At 34.8% G+C, this 9719-nt stretch overlaps 1 pseudogene; it reads right to left on the bottom strand.

The window, feature by feature from the left end:
- Positions 1 to 623: 623 nt before the first annotated feature.
- LOC124095145 (elongin-C-like) lies at positions 624 to 909 on the bottom strand (annotated as a pseudogene).
- Between the last annotated feature and the right edge of the window lie 8810 nt (positions 910 to 9719).

Raw genomic sequence — 9719 nt, 5'->3', positions numbered from 1 at the left:
AGTTTTGTTTTTTATTTTTAAAAGTGGTTTATTTACTCATGTACTCTCCATGTTACTTGGGATATTCAAAGAAATGTTGAAAAGAAATAATAACAGCATTCTTACCATATATATGTGTAAGCTTGACCAAACCTTTTAGAATGACTCTAAGGAAGGCCAATCCTTATGAATATCATAAAAATCAATGTCTTAACTAAGCCAAAATATGTTTATAGAAAATATTGATATAACTTGAGCAATGCAAGTCAGAGCTATAATAAATTCTAAAAAATATTTTTAAAAAACCACTAAAAAATGTCAATAGGTAGTTATAGTGCTCACCTATGGTACTTGGCATTTAAACTTATTTCTCACTATTTATGTTATGAGTACTGCTCTTATTTAAAAGTCTCATTCAAAGGATAAACCATAACTACCTAAAATTTGTATATTGGTTTATTTTTCAATTTGTGAAAATGTCTTTAGCTTGTTTATGTGGGGAACAAATTTCAACTCTGATGACAATCTGCTCTTCAATGAACTTTAGATTTTTCAACTGCATGCGGACAATGGAAAATGCAAAAGAATTTCTAACTGTGAGAATTAAATGCTTAAACATGGCATTTTGTTAGATTTTATTTTATTTAAGATTCTGAGAAGTTCACAGTCATCAGCAATTCCACAGTAATTTCAGGTGCAATTGGGAATTTGGCATTCTCAGTGGAGCTGTTAGTTTAGCAAACCTTGTGGATGAAATAAGTACATTTAATATCACATGTGAAGCGATTGTTCTAAAATTGATTCTGATGGCTTCATTTTCCACAACTGAACTGGTTCACTCAACATGGCTGTTATTGTTCCTGATGTTAGGGCATATTCTCTTTTTATAATAAATTTATGACTGTCAGAAGATATCAACTTGATGTACATGGCATCACAGCCTTCACAACCTCCATAGGATTTTTTTCTCTTCATCTAGTATGTTCTTATGAAATTCCACATCACTGCCTCCAGGAACTTCAATGGTTTCTTAACATTCACTGCCACTGGGTCCCTGTGCTCTGCCATAGTCCTACTCTGTTTATTGCTGTGTGTGTGTGTGTGTGTGTGCGCACATGCGTGCATATACATATATCCTCCTATATTACTTCCCTGTATTTGGAATGGAATTAACACATCAGTGTGTGAGCACTGTGTCATCCATACCAGAAGTTAGACTGTGGTCACTATAGCAGCAAAGTAGAGGGCAGATGGGAGGTGAGCAAGAATGGAGACAAGGCAGTTGCACATGGACCCTGAGACCCAGGCTGGCACTGTGGAACTAGAAAAGGGAAGTACAACCTTCCAAGTCAGCAAGCTAAGCTATAGTCCGCTTCCAGACTCAGAATTTTGGGAACCAGAGTAGAGTGTGTTAGAAAAAGCTGCATGAGAATCAGGAGGGGAAGTTTCCATCAAACTAAAGATGTTACTGGAAGCTACTGTGTGGGATTAAGGTCTTTTCCCCAAAGAAGTAGAGGTTCCAAGAGGCCTGGATTGGAACCTTCACAATTAGCATTATTTAGCTGTGTGGTGACAGGATGGAAGGGAAACACTGGGTCTGGTTACAACACAATTGACCACTCTCATGAAGAAAGGCCTAGCATTGTGTCATGAGATGGTTTACAGAAACAAAATGGCAATGAACCCTAAGAAAAAAAGTGGCAAGATGAGGCTAGTGAGAAAGAAAATGTGCTAAATCTAGAGTCAAAAGAAAAAAAGAGAATGTTTCTCTTAGTCCGCATTCTTCCAGAAGCTGAAAGGAGGTATGGATGCATGGCATGGCCCCATGAGAGTTATCCAGAGTTTCACTCACCCACAAGGCTTGGAAATCCCAAAATGGAGAAGTACAACAATGGCAGCAATGACAGCAATGTATGGTGACACTTGTACCCTCTCTTCAAAAATAAGTAACATGTAGGACTCTTCCATCATGTCTGACTTCAAACTTAATGTATTGTTTAACAAGTAGCTGGATAGTTACACCTCCTTTTAATTTAAGCAAACCTTGAACAAACCAGGAGTCACAATCTTTTGATATCTATGTAAGAGGAAGTTTTCATTCATTCATTCTCTTCAGTCATTCAGAAAATATCTATTAAGAGCTAGTTAAATGCCAGGAAGTGGTCCAGGTCCTGGAAGAACACTCACCCATATCATCAAATTTAATTTGTAGCAATGAGAATAGTAAAATAGGAAACAGAAAAAGAATGTGTTCCAGGAGGTGGTAAAGAAGAAGAACCAGGAAGGACCAAGTCATTTAATCACTAGTTTTCTGACTCTTCCCCCCAACAAACTCAGTTATAAATTGTAATATATGACACACATGTACATATCAGTTTACATGTGACTGCTAGGTGTTGGAAGATAAAAAAAAAATTCAAAAAGAATTCCATCCTTTAAATAACAGTTTTGATGCAAAGCAGACAAAATAATTATGAACATGATGGTAGGATCATGATTTTGACATTGCTAAATGCAGAGAACTTTGGAATAGGTGGTAGATGCAGTTCCTTGCAGAGGAAGAGGAGAAAAAGCTTTCTAAGGAGCTGGTACTGGAGAGAGTGGGAATTGCCCAGTGTTGCTGGTGGGGATGATGTTTAGGCTTGGAGAAGAGAATGTGCCCCATCCTGCCTGTGTGCCATGGTTTTACCAGCCCTTCTTTGTATCTTCAAGCATTCCTGGCATTCTGTTCTTTTGGTTCTTTCTGGGCATGAAGATTTTGCTTCAATCTTCTTTGTCTAAAATAAGGTGGAACAGTGATGAACTTTGGGTGAGGAGTTTGCAGAGACAGGGAAGAAGCAAGTGAGAGCCTTCTGGAGTGTTGGGATCTTCTAAATGTCGACATGGGTGTTGGTTACAAGATGCAGATGGGTAAAACTCTATTCAGCTGTATGTTCATTAGTGCACTTTCTACATTTTACTATATGCATGCCAGACCTCAATGAAGCAAGAAAAAAGGAAGAAGTCTTCCAGCCCAAGCAGATCTCACCCATGTCAGGGCTATGAGATTTATTGTATGGTAGAGTTTAGCTCTTGGCAACATATATGTGATGTTTCTGTTTTGTTTTTTTATTTGTTCATTTCCTGTATGGAAATTGTTTTAGAAACCAGATTATAAATGCCACTTAATACCTTGATTTTGTCTTAGGCTCATATTTTGTCCTCTGAAAGGAAATATCTACTGCCTTCAACTATGAATATCTGAATCCACACACAGAATGCAATTAGTTTTAAATTTTAGAGGCTTATTTTGCATAAAACCTGTGGAGCGTGTTTTTGTTTCTAAGTGCCTTGTGGAAGAGGATAATTCTACTATATCTCTTTATAGTATCTGGAAGATTGCACTGGATACACAATCTGAGTCCTCTGTAAATATTGCTAAGAGGGCATGAGTATGGAAAAATCCAAAAAAAGCTTAGTTCTATTTTGAATTATGAGTTTCTTAGAACAGAGAGGAGAAGAACCTAAATAGTTCACTTAAGGGATCTTATTTCTTCCCTATCTCTTAAACAGATTAAAAGAGAAGAAATAAAACAATCTTGAAGGTTGATTGAGAGATAAAACACCCACAGAACAAATTTGACTTATTCAAGTTTTATGAATCTCCAAATAGCAGGTTTAAGTAGATTTGCTGGAGCTTAGATATACGTGCCTGCCAAGCAAGATAACTTTTAAAGAAAAGAGTCCTTTGCATTTTCTCAGGTCAAAAAATTGAGTTTGCAGCTTAGCTTTTTCCTCTTAGAAAATATCAGATGAAAAAAGGAAAAAATGCCACTCATTTCTTGAATGTGGCCAACTCGTCGACAGATCTAAACTCAGAAAAAGCAACTCCCAGGTCAGCAGCCAAACCTCTGTAAAAACTAAGCCCGGATTCTTCGCAAGTTACTAATATGTAGTAATATTTGATAGCCAAGGCAAAACTCACTAAGAATTATCAAAACCCTTCTGGGTTTCTTCTTTCTCTTGGTGACCATAATACCTAATTCTTTCTCCTCCCACCAGCACTACCATTGACACTGCACTGCCTCCTATGATGCAAGACCCTCACTACAGGTCCCCATGTCCCTAAGTAATGCTCAGTCACAAATGTTTATCTTTAGTCCTTTTCCTTGGGATTGAACCTCATCATCCAGTGCTCATTTGTTGATCTCAGAACTAAACTGTGCAAAGGTGTTTATTGACGTAATTTTAATAATGTGATGTGCTATCTATTATACTACACTGCCTCTTTTCTCTTTTGTTAATAAAATGTACATAATAATATCTTGTTATACGGCACAGAAAAACAGATAATCATGAATAAGACAATGGAAGGTATTTATAATCTCTTGACCTAAAAACCACTATTAACCTACACATGCACGGGCACGCACACATTCAAACATATTCTCTACCATTCTTTCTCACAAACATACACATCTGTACTGCATGTTTATTTCTTGCATTTTTCACTTAAATAATATTAATTAAAGTTCTTCATGTCAGTAAATATATTCCCATAACATTTTTATTTGTGCCTGGAAAGTATACCACTTTATAAATAAACAATCATTTATTTACATAGTCTCTTACTATTGGGTATGTGCATGGTTGCTCATTTTTCTCTATTAAATTAATAGGGAATCAAAGTACATATCTGTTTTTCATCAATAATTTTCTTAGAAAACTTCTTAGAGCTAGAATCTCTAAGATAAAGATATGCATCAAAAGGAACGTTTGTCCATTATAAAATCTCTAATAATATATAATGAAAATGCATTCCTCTTCCATCTGAGACTCCCAGTTCTCACTGTAGACAGTCACTGTTGTATGTCTCTCTTGTTACTCTCTGGAAATAGTCCCTATGTACATAAAATGGCCTTTCCTTTTTATACAAGTGAATGTATATACACTATTCTAAATCTTTACTTTGTAAAATTAAAAATCTGCATCTTGGAGCTTCTTCCAATTGAGAACACATAGATCCAACAGACGTTTTTCATGGTCATAAGCACAGTATGTATGCGTAAAATTTGATATAATTGGTTAGATGGAACTAGGATATTTTCTTTCCTTCACTGAGACAAACACAGCAAAAGCAGCACAAATGGCTTTTGTACTAAATGAGTGTTGAGGAATTCTTAGAATTTAGGATTTTAAAGCTTTTGATACATATTATCAAACTGTTCTTCCTTGAGGAAAACATTAATATTGGCATGGTAAAAAACATGCCCCTCCTGTTTTTCCTCCTTTTTAAAAAAATATTTATTTTTTAGTTGTAATTGGACACAATACCTTTATTTTATTTATTTATTTTTATGTGGTGCTGAGGACCTATCCCAGGGCCTAGTCATTCGAGGTGAGCACTTGACCACTGAGCCACAATCCCAGCCCTCTTCCTCCTTTCCTAAACAAGAAATTTTTTGAGGCAATATTTAAGTCTGACTGTAAATTTGGCATTTTTCCAACCTCTGGAGAGAAAGATGGGTAAAGGCAGAAGCTCCTTAGTATCTTCCTGTTCCACTGCTGATGAAGGCAACTCCTGAGCCCTCATCTACATGTCAGCGCTGTGCTGTTTGTGACTGTGCTCCCCAGAGATGTATTGACCTTAGCTCCTTCATGAAAGGGCACCAGAAAGCAGGAAAAAGGAAATCTCTTTCAAATCTTGTGGTCTGTTTTTTGTCCACCATAGCACCTGCACGTCTTATTTATTTATTAATTTTTTGTGCCAGGGATTGAAGATTGAACCTAGGGGTGCTTAACCACTGAGCAACTGAGCCACATCCTCAGCCATCTCTATATATAAATAAGAAAAAAGAAAATGTGACATTTTCATATTTACTTAAAGAATAAGAAAAACATGCCAGGGATTGTGGTGCATGCCTGTAATCCCAGCGATTTGGGAGACTGAAGCAGGAGGATTGCAAGTTCAAAGCCAGCCTCACCTATTTAGTGAGGTCCTGGGTAACTTAGCAAGATACTATCTCAAAGAAATATATATAAATATATATGTTATGAAAAATTGTATTCTATATGTATAATAAGAATTGTGATGCATTCCACTGTCATGTGTTTAAAAAAAGCAATTAAATTTTAAAAAAGACAGAAAAAAGTTATAATTATACATATATTATTTATATTATATATTATATATAAATATACATATTATTCATTGTTTATATATTTTATTTAATATATATTACTTATGTGTTTTATTTAATAAAGTAAAAATATATAAATTATAATTATATATATTATTTATAAATATATATATATTATTTATTTATTTATATTATATATAAATATATATATATATATATATATATTATTTTGAGACAGTGTCTCACTAAGTTACCCAGGGCCTCATTAAGTTGCTGAGGCTGGCTTTGAACTTGCAATCCTGCCTCAGCCTCCCAATTTGCTGGGATTATAGGCTTGCACTACCATGCCTGCTGTGTTTTTCTTATTCCTTAAATGCTTCTCACTCTTAGGTACTTTATTCCTAATCTCTTCTATATAGATTGTAAATTCTATCAGAGCAATGGATTATTTAGGTCAATACTGTATCCCTGCACCTATCCACAGTATTGGCTCAGTAAGTTTTTTAAAAATATTTTTTTAATGTCAATGGATCTTTATTTATTTATTTATATGTGGTGCTGAGAATTGAACCCAATGCTTCACACATGCTAGGCAAGCGCTCTGCCACTGAGCCACAACCCCAGACCTGCTCAGTAAGTTTTTGTTGAGAGAATGAATTCATTCAAACAACACAAATGTCTAGAAATCATCTTATTCCCCCATTTAGTTCTCCTGTCACAAATTTTGCACAGTTGTCTTGTGTTTTTTTATTTTATGATTCAAGCAGGGATTTTTCTCTCTATGGTGCAAGATGAACTTCAGAGTGTGAAACCCCAGAGCCTGCAGGTCTGGCATACATGTGTGAATGTGCATTTCAGGGGAGGTGGGGAGAAGAAGGTTCTTAATGCTTATGGAAACTAAATGTTTGTATCTTTTTCTTCTAACTCCCTGCTATAATTCAGCATAAATCATGCTAGAACTGATGTGTTAGAATGATTCACTGTATGTGACTAGCAAACTAGGTGTGATGCCTTGACTCTAAATAAATATTAAGCTGATTAAATGGGAGTTTGGGGTAACTAGAAGATAAGCGATGATATGGGCATCAAGGAAATCCACACTACTCAGAACCATGATCTTCTTTGTGGTTTGTAAGGATTATTGGAATTTTCTTGAAAAGAGAAAGTGTGACATTTTCACATTTGCTTTTAAAAGAAAGACAATCAAGCCTACATTACAAAGTGTTAAAAAATAGTGTATATTAACTATTTTGATTGGTGCCACTTCTAGATGAATAAAGAGGATGAAATGTAATATTTTATAATTTGAATTTTTGTCATGTAATCTTTCTGATTTAAAAAAGAAGGATCAGAATGTACTTAAGTAGATTAATAAAGTGATTTAATCATATTTTTAATATTTCCCCCTTCACAGAGAATCTGTATTAACTGATATTTCTGATATGACATTGTCACACACATGAAACTAGGGGGATAAATGGAAATGTAGAAAGTGGGTTTTTGAGCAGAGATTTTTTTACATGAGAGAGGAAATAGGATGGTGATTTGTCTCCTGGTTAAGGCTGGTGCTGAGAACATAGTCAGCTCAAGCCTCAAGAAAGGGGGCTGTTTGATAAATGATAATGAGGAGAATAAAATGTTTGCACAAATGCTTGAGAAAGTTATCAAAAAAATAGTCTGGGTGAGGTGGTGCATGCCTATTATCCCAGAAGTTCAGGAGACTGAGGCAGAAAGATCTTGAATTCACAGCCAGCCTCAGCAAAAGTGAGGTGCTAACTAACTCAGAGAGACCCTGTCTTTAAATAAAATACAAAACAGGTCTCAGGAGTGGCTCAGTGGTCAAGTGCCCCTGAGTTTAATCCTCGATACCCCCTTCCAAATAATAATAATAATAATAATAATAATAATACAGGTAGCAATAACATGTTATTTTCAGAATCAATATAAACACATGATTTCATGTAGCAATAATCATGTAGGAGAAAGGATTTAGTTGAATGAATATTATTATCAGGAAATAATTGTCCTTGAAACAGAATATTTCCATTCATTTATTCATTCAATGCTAATTTAGCATTTACTTATTGTAGTGTTAGATATTAAGGAAGATAGTCTCTTGACAGCTATGGTGAATGTAAGAGAAACTGTCTGATTGAAGTACAGCTAATTTGGAGTGTTGCAGGCTCTCAAAAGGGAAACTAAAAATGGCTCAGGTCCTTACCATAATCAATTTTATAATTAATTAGATATTATGATTCTCTGCAACTCCATGTTCCTAGACCTCAGATTCTACAGCTCAGCTAAGTTAACCTCACTATTGATGTTCATCTAGACTCTCATTAACCTATGACCCATGCTGAACTTGCTTCAGGTAAAAAGCAGTAAAAATTATATTGTAATATGAACAAATTACCCTGTTAAAAATTTAAATGTTTACTAATAGGACATAGGCCAGCTAACATACATATGAAGTAATTAGACATTAAGCTGCTATATGGTAGTCTATTAACTACAAAATGAATCCGACCAGAGGTTGATTGTTTTAAACATTTTTTTTTTTAATTAACAAAGAACGAACAAGATAAATCTGAAAAATGAAGACACACTGAGTTTTAAATCATGAGCAATTTGGAAATAGTAATTCACTGTTTTTTTCCAATGTATGCATTGAAACATAGTTAAATATGTTTCACTTCTTATATTTTTTTATTAGGAGTGAAACAGTCATATTTAAGTGATTACTCAAAATAATGCTGTATGGTAAGGTGGAAATTTTATAATAAATATTTAAAATGCTGTATCATGTAATGGATTTAATGTTTCAAAAATGGGGAATGATATAGTTTTTCTATTAGCATCTTTTAAAAGAATATCTTGTTGGAAAACATTCTTATACATGAAATTAGCTTTCCAATGCTCCTGGATATTTATTAATCATATGTTTCTTGCTTTAGAGAAAATCTTTTTCCTTTTTCCTTTGTTGCTGGGGATAGATCTCAGGGCCTTGTGCCTGCAAAGCATGGGCACTACCTCTTAGCTCCATACTTCAGCAAAATCTACTGCCCCCCAACATGTGTGTGTGCGCCCCCCCCCCACACTATATATATATATATATATATATATATATATATATATATATATATATATATGTATTTCATCAATGTTACAACAAATCAAGCTTAGTCAAAAATGACTATGGCTTCTCTTAGCATATGTCTGAAATTTATTGATCTCTAGATATTTATCTATATCCATACAATAGTTTTTAAATGGATAGTTGCTTTTATCATTTGAAATTATTAGTTAAGAATTGCAAATAGAACAGCCAGGCGCAGTGGCACAGACTGTAATCCTAGTGGCTTGGGAGGCTGAGGTAGAAGGATCGCGAGTAATAAAATACGAAGTAGGGCTGGGGAAGTGACTCAGTGGTTGAGTGCCCCTGAGTTCAATCCCCAGTACCCCCACACCAAAAAAATAATAGCAAATGGAACATATTTTAGAGGTAATTTTAAATTTCCTCTTTGCTTTAAAATAAACCTTCAATTTGAAAAGATAAAGAGAACTTGTCATCAATTTAAAGAACTCCTGAAGAAAGTCAGCCTCACCAAAGCAGCACAGGAT

This window comes from Marmota monax, unplaced genomic scaffold (genome assembly GCF_021218885.2).
Source record: "Marmota monax isolate L192 unplaced genomic scaffold, Marmota_monax_Labrador192_F-V1.1 WCK01_AAM20220418_F8-fsc00043, whole genome shotgun sequence".
NCBI classification, from domain to species: domain Eukaryota; kingdom Metazoa; phylum Chordata; class Mammalia; order Rodentia; family Sciuridae; genus Marmota; species Marmota monax.
The sequence above is the reverse complement of the archived record's forward strand: the minus strand, read 5'-3'. Positions and strand labels throughout refer to the sequence as shown.